The sequence below is a fragment of the Sminthopsis crassicaudata genome, chromosome 5 (genome assembly GCF_048593235.1).
Source record: "Sminthopsis crassicaudata isolate SCR6 chromosome 5, ASM4859323v1, whole genome shotgun sequence".
Classification (NCBI taxonomy): Eukaryota; Metazoa; Chordata; class Mammalia; order Dasyuromorphia; family Dasyuridae; genus Sminthopsis; species Sminthopsis crassicaudata.
The window spans coordinates 178,423,301-178,436,546 of NC_133621.1; the positions used below are offsets into that span (position 1 = coordinate 178,423,301).

At 34.1% G+C, this 13,246-nt stretch overlaps 1 protein-coding gene across 2 annotated transcripts in view; it reads right to left on the minus strand.

Annotated features, from left to right (window-relative positions):
* SLCO1C1 (solute carrier organic anion transporter family member 1C1) overlaps positions 1 to 13,246 on the minus strand; it is a 156,415-nt gene that overhangs the window by 124,025 nt on the left and 19,144 nt on the right. Inside the window, exon 1 of one of the 2 annotated variants that reach the window (XM_074268887.1) lies at positions 11,432 to 11,571. The exons of the other annotated variant lie outside the window; for it this stretch is intronic. The gene's annotated coding sequence lies outside the window, so the exon portion shown is untranslated. Of the gene's footprint in view, positions 1 to 11,431; positions 11,572 to 13,246 lie in introns of those variants that run through there. 2 annotated transcript variants of the gene reach the window in all.

The window sequence follows — 13,246 nt, forward strand, 5'->3', positions numbered from 1 at the left end:
TTGAAGGATGGCCCTCCCCAACTATTCTGTGCTGGCTCGATTTGTGGGACAAAGAAGGGGAAGTGACTTGTGTATGTGGAGTAGGAGGAGGAAACTGGGGCATTCTCCTGGCAGTGGGAAGAGAGGAAGGTCGTGTGGAGATTGCTAGATCTAATCTCCTGACAGCAACCCCAAAAGACCAAGAATAAAGATTTTTTGTGAACCTGACTCCAGCTGATTTCTGGGAAGACAGAGTTCCAGCAGGATTGCTGCAAGAAGAAATGGACAGCAAAACTAATTTTGTTGGGAGATCTCAACCTTGCTCTCTCAGAACTAGAAAAATCAAACCACAAAATAAATAAAAAAGAAGTTAAAGAAGTAAGTAGAATTTTGGAAAAGTTAGGTATGATAGATCTTTGGAGAAAATTGAATGGATATAGAAGTGAGTATACGTTTTTCTCAATGGCTCATAGAATCTATGCAAAAATTGACCATGTATTAGGGTATATGTGTATACATGTACACCTATCTACACATGTACACATCTATTTTCCAGGTCTGTCATTTTTCCAAGTAGATATTTGATGTTTTTTTTCTGTTTTTTTTTTTCTTTTTCTTTTTTTGTTTGTTTTGCTTGACTGATTCTTGATGTCTCAATGAATCATTCATTTCTATTTGTTCAGTTCTGATTTTAATGAGTTATTTTCTTCATTAGCTTCTTTTACTTCTTTTTGCATATGTCCAATTGAGTTTTCAAATGAGTTGTTTTGCTCTATGGAATTTTTTTCCATTTCAAAAATTTTTTTTTCCAATTCACAAATCCTACTTTCTTGGGAATTCTTTATATTTTCCAATTCACAAATCTTATTTTACTGGGATTTTTAACCCTTTCCAATTCACAAATTCTGTTTCCTTTACTTCCTGGGAATTCTTTACCTTTTCCAATTCACATTTCAGGAAGTTGTTACTCTCTTGCATAGCTTCTCTTTCTTTTCCTCATTTTTCTTCTAACTCTCGTTTAAGGTTTTTAATAGTCTCTTCTAGGAGAGAGTTATGTGATGCAGACCAAGTAACATTCCCCTTTAAGGTATTGTCTGGCAACTGTTTGCTCTTAGTCTTTTTGGGATTGCAAACCTGCTCTCTTTCTTTATAAAAGCTATCAATTATCCTTTTGATTTTTTTACTCATTTTAAAGCCTATAGGGTCTGCTTTCATGGCAGGAAGGTTACCAGCTTCCTCTGCAGAACAGGGATAGGTATATGGATGGCAGCTGTCTTGTGAGTAGGCTGCAAAGAGCAGCAAGGTACAAGAGTGCTCTGGGAGGAAGTTCGCCCCCACTGGATGTGATTCAGACTTGGTTAGCATGGGCCAAGCTGTGGATATGCTCAGTGAAGAAGCTGTCCTGAGGCAAGAGGTTGAACAGTGAAAGTGTCACTACCTCAGGCTAAAGCCCTCCATGGGGTTGTGGATATTAGCAGGTGACCAGCAAATAGCTCTACTCGGACTAGAACTGTCTCTGCCCCGGGAAGCAGAGTTGCTGCTATGGAAGTTCCGCTGCACCAGGCTGAGCCTCCCACTGTGCAGATTAGAGGCTGCCCCCAGGCTGTATCCCCCTGCCATGCATGTTCTTAACTGCCCCAAGAGAAAGCCTGATACTGCAGAATGCGGCTGTGATCTGTGCAGAGTCACTATGGAAGTGCTCTGGGAAAAACTCCACACTAGAAGTAACTCAGATTTGGGTAGTATAGGCAAAGCTGTGGAAGTACCTTGTGAATAGCCCTGTTGTGCAGAATCGTGACTGCCTGGGGGCTAAAGGCTGAGTAGCGAAAGTGTCAACATCCTAAGCAAAAGCTCACTGTGGATATAAGCAGTTGTTTTGCCCCACACAGCACCAGAAGTGTCTCTGCCCAGGGATGCATAGTCGAGGTACAGAAGTTCTATTGCCCCAGGCTGAGCCCCTCACTGTGCCCCCTGCCATACAGGTTCTTAACTGCAGACTGTGGCTGCACAGCTGTGGTCTGTGCTGATTCACTCACTTCTGGTTTTGGGTGGGTATAGCCAGATCCTGTAAGGTTCTGGCATTTTTTAGAATACCCTCCTCTTTTGGCTTTAATTTCTCTGCCAGTCTACTGCTTTGCAACCAAAGTAGAGAATCCAAACTATGGTAGAGTCCACTCTGTAAATTTTCCAACCATGGAGACCACCCCCTCCTGGTCTGCTCAATATGCTAGCCTCTGATTCTATCTCTGCTTGCACTGGTCTGCTTGCACTGGTCTGCTTCCACCACTCAGGACAAACCTTTTCTGGAGATCTTCCAGATTATCTTCATCTGTTAAGTTGTTACACTTCTAATCATCAAGAATTTTACCATTCAAGTGCTATTTTTGAGGCTGAATTTAATACTTAGTGGTGAGGCTATGAGAGAAGCTCAGAAAGTGGGGTGTGCCTTCTCCACCATCTTGACTCCACCCTGAGCTAGAGAACTATTAATCACTGAGTTAACATCTTCTTTCAAGTGTACTTCTCCAGAGTTCTGTGCTTTATACATATGTTTTGGAAATTTAAAAAAAAAAAAAAAACTTTAATTAAAAAATTAAAAAGTATCACCCAATGGTGTACCAATGTTACTAATTTTTAAACTACTTGTTCTTTTGTTCACCTTTATTTTATTTTATTAATCATTTTGTGCTCATTTTCAATATTTTTGTTTACTTGGGATTTCATAACTCCAGTGATTTTCTAGTTTTGTAATTGCATCTTCTGTTCTTTAATTTTTTTCTTAATATCTATCTTCTTAGTTGTATTTTTTTTTTGGCAGGACTGTTATATTTAGATTTCTGTTGTATTGTATCATTGATATCATTCCCTTCAATATAATTCTTTATTGTTTATATGATTTATTTTTGCCCATTCATTATCTATTATGTTGTAATTTAGTTTCCATTTAAATATTTATTTTTGGTTATATTTTCTGTATGAATTGCTTATATTTAGTTATTATCTAGAGATTCTGATTAATATGTCTTCCTTTTTGCATTTAATTGTGAAATTTGTGCCTTGTAACATGTTAAATTTTTAATGGAAATATTATATAATTCTGAGAGGTACATTTTAAATGTTCTATAATAGTGCCAATTCAGTATGTATCACAAGTTGCATTTTCCAGTTCAAGAAAAAAATTTATAAAGTCTTATTTTTTTAACTAGGAATTATGTTAGCAGATGAGAATAAAAAGAGAAAAACAATATAACCCTTTACTTTAAGAAATTTATGTTTTACTTATGGGAAATTATATTCATATAAACAAATCTAAACAAAATATATAAATAATTAATGCAAAATAATTTCTTTAGTGGAAAGAGGTGAACATTAATAACTAGGAGGATCGGTAAAGATCTCCACAAGACTGACTGCCCACTTATGCTTTGAAGGAGTAGGGATTTATTAAACAGAGGTGAAGAGGAAGAGTGCAACAAAATCATGAAAGCTGATAATGGAATACCATATGTGAAGAACTGTTGATGGTTTGGATAGAAGATATGTGTGAAAAAGAATAATGTAAAATAATATGAAATCAATCTAGAAAAATAGGTTGTATTCAGATTATGAAGCAATTTCAAATCCAATAGTAAAAATCTGATATTTACAACAAATTTTCAACTCTATATATTGTTTCTGGATTTATCCATTTAAATCCTGAATCTATTATTATTATTGTGTTCTCAATGTCTTTTGGCAATTCAATTAACTTTTACTTTTCAAATTTTTAAGTTATGTTTTTTGGTGAATAAACCTATCTAGCAAAATTGAGCATAATCTTTTTTTCCCTAAGGCAAATGGATTAAGTGACTTGCCCAGGGTCACAAAGCTATGAAATGTCAAGTGTCAGAGGTCAGATTTGAACTCAGGTCTTCCTGACTTCAGGGCTGCTGCTCTGTCCATGTGCCGCCCAGCTGCCCCAAATTTAGGTAAAATCTTTAAGAAGAAAAATATATTTAATGAAATAGAGGACTTTTAGTATTCCTAATGAAAACATCAGAAATGAAAAGAATATTTGAGTTTCAAATATGACTCGAGAACCTTAAAAAAGGTAAACATAAAAAAAGAAAACACAAGGGATTCAGTAAAGTTAGACAATTTACATTCCTAAGTGGAAATGTCATATGTGAAAATTCACAAAATATTATCATTATTAAGACTTTTAGAAGGGGTCTACATAAATATATCCTTTTTTGCAGGATATGGGAATGAAAAATTTATGTTGGGATGACATAAAAAAAAAATTATTGACAAGGGAGAAGGATGCCCTGGGAGATAGTGAAAGAGAGGGAAGAATGAGGAAATTATCTTATATTAAGAAGCATACAAGGGAAAGCTTTTATAGCAGATAGGAAATTGAAGGGGTAGGGCAGAACAGGCAATATCTGAGCATCACTCTCATCTGGATTGATTCAAAGAGGGATATTTAATACATACAGACACATTCATACACCTTCACCTGAGTATAGAAATATATATTCACCCAATTAGAAGGATATAAGGGAAAGGAAAGATAACATAAAGGAGTGTGAATAGAGGAAAGCAGAGGTCAGAAGCAAAACATACTTCAGAGGATGGACAAGATAAAAAGAGAAAGAGAAGGATAAACAAAAGAAAAGAATGAATGAGGAAAATGAGGTAGATAATCACAACTGTGAATATGAATGAGATGAGTTCCTTCATAAAACAGGAGAAAATCCAATGGATTAGAAACTAGCCACTAACAAGATGTCATTTACTTAAAACAGAGACATACACAGAATTAAAATAAGAGGCTGGAGCAGAATTTATTTTGTTTTACCTTAAGGAAAAAAAAAAAGGCAGAGGTAGCAATGCAAAGCAAAAACAAAAATAGAACTAATTTTAAAAGATATATATATATATATATACATATATATATATATATATATATATATATATATATGTATATATATATATATAAACTATATCTATATCTATATCTATCTATCTATCTATATATATATATATTTACATATATAAACTATATCTTGCAGAATGGCATCATAAGTAATGAAATAACTTTGGTAACAAACATGCATGTACCAAACAGTGTAGCATCCAAATTCTTAAAGGGAAAGTTAGGTGAATTACAGGAATAAAAAACAAAAACAAAAAGAAACAAATAAGACCCAGTAAAACAATGCTCTTGGGGGAACTGTTCTTGGAGCTAGATTAAAATAACCAAAAACTAAATAATAATAATACAAGGGAGATGAACAGAATGCAAACAAATTAAATATAATAGACTCTGGAGAAAATTTAATGTTAATATAAATTAATATGACTTTTGCTCAGCTATAGATGGCACTTCATAAAAACTGACCATGTATTAAGAAATAATGTCTTCAAAAATAAGTGCAGAAAAACAGGGTGATTAAATTCATCTTTTAAAAGCCATAAAACAATAAAAATTACATTTAATAAAAGGTCACAAGAATATAAATTAAAAGTCAATTGAAACTAATCCTGAGGAATAAGTAGGTCAAAGAATAAATCATAAAATCAATAAATAATTTCATCAGAAATAATGACAATATAACTCAGGAGTGGGTCTATATCCCAAAGAAATCATAAGGGAGGGAAAAGAACCCACATTTGTAAAAATGTTTTAGCAGATCTTTTTGTGGTAGCAAAGAATTGGAAAAGGAGTTAATGCTCATCAATTGGGGAATAAAGGAAAAATTGTGGTACATGAAAGTAATGGAATATTATTGTCCTATAAAAAAAAAATGAACAGACTGATTTTTGAAAGTCCTGGAAAGATTTACATGACCTAATGCTGAGTGTAACAAGAAAAGCCAGGAATATAGTGTACACAATAACAGCAAGAATGTCCAATGCTCAACTATAAAAGGTTTGATTCTTCTTAGTATATACAAAACAATTCCAATAGACTTTGGACAAAAAATGCCATCTGCATGAGAACTGCTGCATCCGTCCAGTCTGGGAGGAAGCTGATAAAGAAATAAATAAATAAACTTCTTACCCCAGGGACAGACCCCAAAAGATTTTTAACCATGAGTAAAAAGCCAAGAAAAACTATTGATTCCTTCTACACAGAGAAAGAGCGGGTATCCAACCCCTAGGAAGTTAATAGCAGAGAGTCAGCAGATAACAGCCTAAAGGGGAATGATACCTGCCCCCCATCACATAACTCTCTCCTAGAAAAGACTATTAAAAAGTTAAGAGAGTTTTGAAGAAAAATGGGGAAAGGAAAGAGAAGCTTTGATAGAAAATAACAATGTTTTGAAATTGGAGTTGGAAAAAATAAAGAATTCACAGGAGATGAAGGGAAACAAAATTTGTAAATTAGAAAAGGTTAAAAAATCACAGGAAAGTAGGATTTCTGAATTGGAAAAGATAAAAAAGTCTCAAGAAAATAGGATTTCTGAATTGGAAAAAGAAGATAATTCTCTAAAAAAAATCAGAGCAAAATAATTCATTTAAAAACTCAATTGGGCATATACAAAAAGAACTAAAAAATGTGAATGAAGAAAATAACTCATTAAAAGTTAGGACGGAACAAATAGAAATGAATGATTCTTTGAGAACCCAAGAATCAGTCAAACAAAACAAAAAAAATGAAAAGCTGGAGAATAACGTCAAATACTTACTGGGAAAATCTATAGACCTGGAAAAGAGATCTAGGAGAGATAATCTGAGGATCACTGGACTTCCCGAAAACTATGACCAAAAAAAGAGCCTAGATTCTATTTTACAGGAAATCATTAAAGAAAACTGTCCAGAGGTAATAGAAACAGAAGGGAAAATAGGTGTTGAAAGAATTCATCGAACACCTTCTGAAAAAGACCCTAAAAAAAGAACACCACGGAATATTGTGGCTAAGCTGCAGAATTACCACACGAAGGAGAAAATCTTGCAAGCAGCTAGAAAAAAACAATTTAAATACCAAAGTGCCACAATAAGGGTCACTCAAGATCTGGCTGCCTCCACATTAAAAGATCGAAGGGCCTGGAACCTGATATTCCAAAAGGCAAAAGATCAAGGATTGCAACCAAGAATAAACTATCCAGCTAAGTTTAGCATTTTCTTCCATGGAAGAAGATGGTCATTCAATGAAACAGAGGAATTCCATTTGTTTCTAAGGAAAAAACAAGGCTTAAACAAAAAAATTTGATTTAAATCCACAAGACCGAAGAGAAACAGAAAAAGGTAAACAGAACTCTTGAGAACTGTATCTCTGTTGTGGATATATAGAAAGTCCGCATGGATAATTTGATTTTACTGATATAAAAAAGGGGGAGTAGTAAAGGGAAGGTGGTAGTATCAGAAAAAGGGGAAGGAGTGATAAAAAGAGGGAAACTACATCCCAGGAAGGGGCATAGAAAAATGTACCACATCTGAGGGAATTTAGAGAGGGGGGTGAAACATTGTGTGAATCTTACTCTCATCAGAGTAGGCTCAAAGAGTAAATAATTGACATATTTGTTTTTCAGAGAATTCTCTCTCACCTCATTAAAAGGGGGGGAGAGGAAAAGGAAAAAGGAAAAGGGGAATAAGGGAAGGGACTTGGAAGGAGGGGGGAGGGATACTAAAAAAGAGAGTGTTGCACGTCACAAGTGGGGTCTATAAATTAAATATTGGGGAAGGGGTACAGGGGGGATCAAGGGAAAAAGCATACTCTGGGGATAATATGATGGCAGGAAATACAAAATTAGTAATTTTAACTGTAAATGTGAATGGGATGAATTCTCTCATCAAACGGAGACGGATAGCAGACTAGATCAAAAGTCAGAACCCTATGTTGTTTACAGGAAACACACTTAAAGCAGGGAGATACAGAGTAAAGGTAAAAGTTTGGAGCAGAATCTATTATGCTTCAGGTAAAGCCAAAAAAGCAGGGGTAGCCATCCTTATCTCAGATCAAGCAAAAGAAGAAGTTGATCTAATTGAAAGAGATAAGGAAGGAAAGTATATCCTGCTAAAAGGTAGCATAAACAATGAAGTCATATCAATACTAAACATATATGCACCAAGTGGTATAGCATCTAACTTTCTAAAGGAAAAGTTAAGAGAGTTGCAAGAAGAAATAGCCAGTAAAACTATAATAGTGGGAGATCTCAACCTTGCACTCTCAGATTTAGACAAATCAAACCACAAAACAAATAAGAAAGAAATTTAAAAAGTAAATAGAATAATAGAAAAACTAGGTATGATAGACCTTTGGAGAAAACTGAATGGCAATAGAAAGGAATATACTTTCTTCTCAGCAGTTCAAGGATCTTATATAAAAATTTACCATATATTAGGACATAAAGATCTCAAAATTAAATGTAGGAAGACAGAAATAATAAATGCCTTTTTCTCAGATCACAATGCAATAAAAACTACATTCAATAAGAAGTTAGGGGTAAATAGACCAAAAAATAATTGGAAACTGAATAATCTCATCTTAAAGAATGACTGGGTGAAACAGCAAATTAAAGAAACAATTAATAATTTCGCCCAAGACAATGACAATGATGAGACATCATACCAAAATCTGTGGGATGCAGCTAAAGTGGTAATAAGGGGAAATTTTATATCTTTAGAGGCTTATTTGAACAAAATATAGAAAGAAAAGATTAACGAATTGGGCCTGCAACTTAGAAAGCTAGAAAAAGACCAAATTAAAAAACCCCAACCAAAAATCAAACTTGAAACACAAAAATTAAAAGGAGAAATCAATAATATTGAAAGTAAAAAAACTATTGAATTAATAAATAAAACCAAGAGTTGGTTTTATGAAAAAGCCAATAAAATAGATAAACCTTTGGTAAATTTGATCAGAAAAAGGAAAGAGGAAAATCAAATTGTTAGTCTTACAAATGAAAAGGGGGATCTTTCCATCAATGAAGAGGAAATTAGAGAAATTATAAGGAATTACTTTGCCCAACGTTATGCCAATAAATTTGATAACTTAAGTGAAATGGATGACTCCCTCTAAAAATATAGGCTTCCTAGATTAATAGAGGAGGAGATAAATTGCTTAAATAGTCCCATTTCAGAAAAAGAAATAGAACAAGCTATTAATCAACTCCCCAGGAAAAAATCCCCAGAACCAGATGGATTTACATGTGAATTCTACCAAACATTTAAAGAACAATTAGCCCCAATGTTATATAAACTATTTGAAAAAATAGGGGATGAAGGAGTCCTACCAAACTCCTTTTATGACACAGACATGGTACTGATACCTAAACCAGGTAGATCGAAAACTGAGAAAGAAAATTATAGACCAATTTCCTTAATGAATATTGATGCTAAAATCTTAAATAAGATATTAGCAAAAAGACTTCAGAAAATCATCCCCAGGATAATACACTATGATCAAGTAGGATTTAAACCAGGAATGCAGGGCTGGTTTAATATTAGGAAAACTATTAGTACAATTGACCATATTAATAATCAAATTAATAAAAACCATATGATCATCTCAATAGATGCAGAAAAAGCATTTGATAAAATCCAACATCCATTCCTACTAAAAACGCTTGAGAGTATAGGAATAAATGGACTATTCCTTAGAATAATCAGGAGCATATATTTACGACCATCAGTAAGCATAATATGTAATGGAGATAAACTGAAACCTTTCCCAGTAAGATGAGGAGTGAAACAAGTTTGCCCACTATCACCATTACTATATTGAATAGTAGAAACTCTAGCCTCGGCAATAAGAGCCGAGAAAGAGATTCAAGGAATTAGAGTAGGAAATGAGGAAATCAAATGATCACTCTTTGCAGATGACATGATGGTATACTTAGAGAACCCCAAAGACTCTGCTAAAAAGCTATCAGAAATAATTCAGAATTTTAGCAAAGTTGCAGGATACAAAATAAATCCACATAAATCCTCAGCATTTTTATATACCACCAACAAAATGCAACAGCAAGAAATACAAAGAGAAATTCCATTTCAAACAAATGTTGAGAGTATAAAATATTTGGGAATCCAACTACCAAAGAATAGTCAGTAATTATATGAGAAAAATTACGAAACACTTGCCACAAAAATAAAGTCAGATTTAAATAATTGGAAGGACATTCAGTGCTCTTGGATAGGCCAAGCGAATATAATAAAGATGACAATACTCCCTAAACTAATCTATTTATTTAGTGCTATACAAATCAGACTCCCAAGAAACTATTTTAATGACCTAGAAAAAATAACAACAAAATTCATATGGAAGAATAAAAGGTCGAGAATTGCAAGGGAACTAATGAAAAAAAAAAGTCAGATAAAGGTGGTCTAGGTATACCTGATCTAAAGCTATATTATATAGCAGCAATCACCAAAACCATTTGGTGTTGGCTAAGAAATAGACCAGTCAATCAGTGGAACAGATTAGATACAAAGGACAAAAAAGGGTACATCTATAACAATCTAGTCTTTGACAAACCCAAAGATACCAACATTAGGGATAAAAATTCATTATTTGAAAAAAACTGTTGGGAAAACTGGAAATCAATATGGCAGAAATTAGATAGGGATCCACACTTAACACCATATACCAAGATAAGATCAAAATGGGTCCATGATTTAGGCATAAAGAATGAGATCATAAATAGATTAGAGGAACAGAGAATAGTCTACCTATCAGACCTGTGGAGGAGGAAGGAATTTATGACCAGAGGAGAATTAGAGATCATTATTGATCACAAAATAGAAGATTTTGATTACATCAAACTAAAAAGTTTCTGTATAAACAATACTAATGCAAACAAGATTAGAAGGGAAGTAACAAATTGGGAAAATATTTTTAAAAGTAAAGGTTCTGACAAAGGTCTCATTTCCAAAATATATAGTGAACTGACCCTGATTTATAGGAAACCAAACCATTCTCCAATTGATAAATGGTCAAGGGATATGAACAGACAATTCTCAGATGATGAAATTGAAACTATTTCCACTCATATGAAAGAGTGTTCCAAATCACTACTGATCAGAGAAATGCAAATTAAGACAACTCTGAGATACCACTACACACCTGTCAGATTGGCTAAGATGACAGGAACAAATAATGCTGAATGTTGGAGGGGATGTCGGAAAACTGGGACACTAATACATTGGAGTTGTGAAAGAATCCAACCATTCTGGAGAGCAATTTGGAACTATGCCCAAAAAGTTATCAAACTGTGCATACCCTTTGATCCAGCATTGCTGCTATTAGGCTTATATTCCAAAGAAATACTGAGGAGGGGAAAGGGACCTGTATGTGCCAAAATCTTTGTGGCAGCTCTTTTCATAGTGGCCAGAAACTGGAAGATGAATGGATGTCCATCAATTGGAGAATGGTTGGGTAAATTATGGTATATGAAGGTTATGGAATATTATTGCTCGGTAAGACATGACCAGCAGGAGGAATACACAGAGGCTTGGAGAGACTTACATCAACTGATGCTGAGTGAAATGAATAGAACCAGAAGATCGCTGTACACTTCAATGTTGTATGAAGATGTATTCTGATGGAAGTGGATATCTTCAACATTAAGAAGATCCAACTCACTTCCAGTTGATCAATGATGGACAGAAACAAATACACCTAGAGAAGGAACACTGGGAAGTGAATTTAAACTGTTAGAACTACCGTCTATCTATCCAGGTTACTTATACCTTCGGAATCAAATACTTAACATGCAACAAGAAAATGGGATTTACACACATATATTATATTTAGGTTATACTCTAACACATGTAAATTGTATGGGATTGCCTGTCATCTAGGGGAATGAGTAGAGGGAGGGAGGGGAAAATTTGGAAAAATGAATACAAGGGATAATGTTATAAAAAAATTACTCATGCATATATAATGTAAAAAAATTTAGAAATAAAAATAATAAAAAAAGAAATTATGAGCAGCCAGATTTCAGAAAAAACTGAAAAGACTTGTAAGAAATGATGCATAATAAAATGAGTAGAATCAAAAGAACATTGTACCTAGTAACAGCAAAATTGTGTAGTGATCAGTTTTGATAGATTTTGCTCTTCACAGCATATAATAATCTAAGACAATATCAAAAGACTCATGATGTAAAATGCTATCCTCATCTAAAGAAAAACAATATGGAGTAGCAATATAGACCAAAGCATACTAAATTCATTTTTTTTTTCTTTCTACTGGTTGTTCCTGTTTGTCCTAATTCTTTTTTCACAACATAAGTAATATTGAAATATATTTGAAATATGGCAGAGCCAAGATTGTGGAGAGTAAATGAGACAGATTTCCCCAGATTCCTCACATTCCCTCAGAATCAACAAAAGAAAAAGCCTCTGAACATATTTTGGAGAGACAGAACCCAAAAATTTCAGAATATAACAATTTTCCAGTATAAGGACTGGAAGGACTTCAGGAAAGTTTTATCTTTTTGAGCAAGGGAAAACATGGTTCAGTGCAGGTGCAGTGTGGAGAGGCCCAGGATAGCACTTGGAAGCTTGATGAAGGGAATCTAGCAGGAGGCTTTTAGCCAAAATACAGAAATGTTTATTACCCTGCCCTTATTCAGAAGGCCAGTACATCAGCAGACCAGCTATTAGACCTTCAATGCAACTATAGAAGTCAATTGTGAGCCTCCAAACTCCAGTATAACAGGTGGGACTTGTCTACGCCAACCTAGCACAGTGGGGAAGCCTGCTGCACCAGCAGCTGCATCCCAGTACATTCAGTGAGAGACCCTGTCACCTTGCAAAAGAATTTGGAATAATTTCCTATGTGCCATAGGAGCAGAGCTCAACTTTTTGAAAATAAGTCAAAAAGTAAAAAGAGCTCTAACTACAGAAAGTTATCATGGAGACATGGAATATTGGAACATAAACCCAGAAGAGAACAAAAAAGGCAAAATGCTTTCAGGTGAACTTCAAAGGAGGATGTGAACTGGTCTCCAAATCAAAAGACTCTCTCTCAAAGAGTTCAAAAAGATCTTTAAAAAGAGATAGAAGAAAAATGCAGAAAAATATTATGCAGAAGAAATATAAGATTTTGGGAAAGAGCTAACAGTTTAGGAAAGGAAACCCAGAAATTAACCAAAGAAATCAACTCCTTAAAATTAATTTGGCAAATGAAAAAAGAAAACAACTTCTCAAAAACAGAATTGATGAAATTGGGGTGGGAATATCAACTGAACAAAACAACTCCTTTAAAAGTATAACTGTCAAAATGAAAAAAAGAGGTTGAAAAGCTAATTGAAAAATCATTCACTAGAAATTA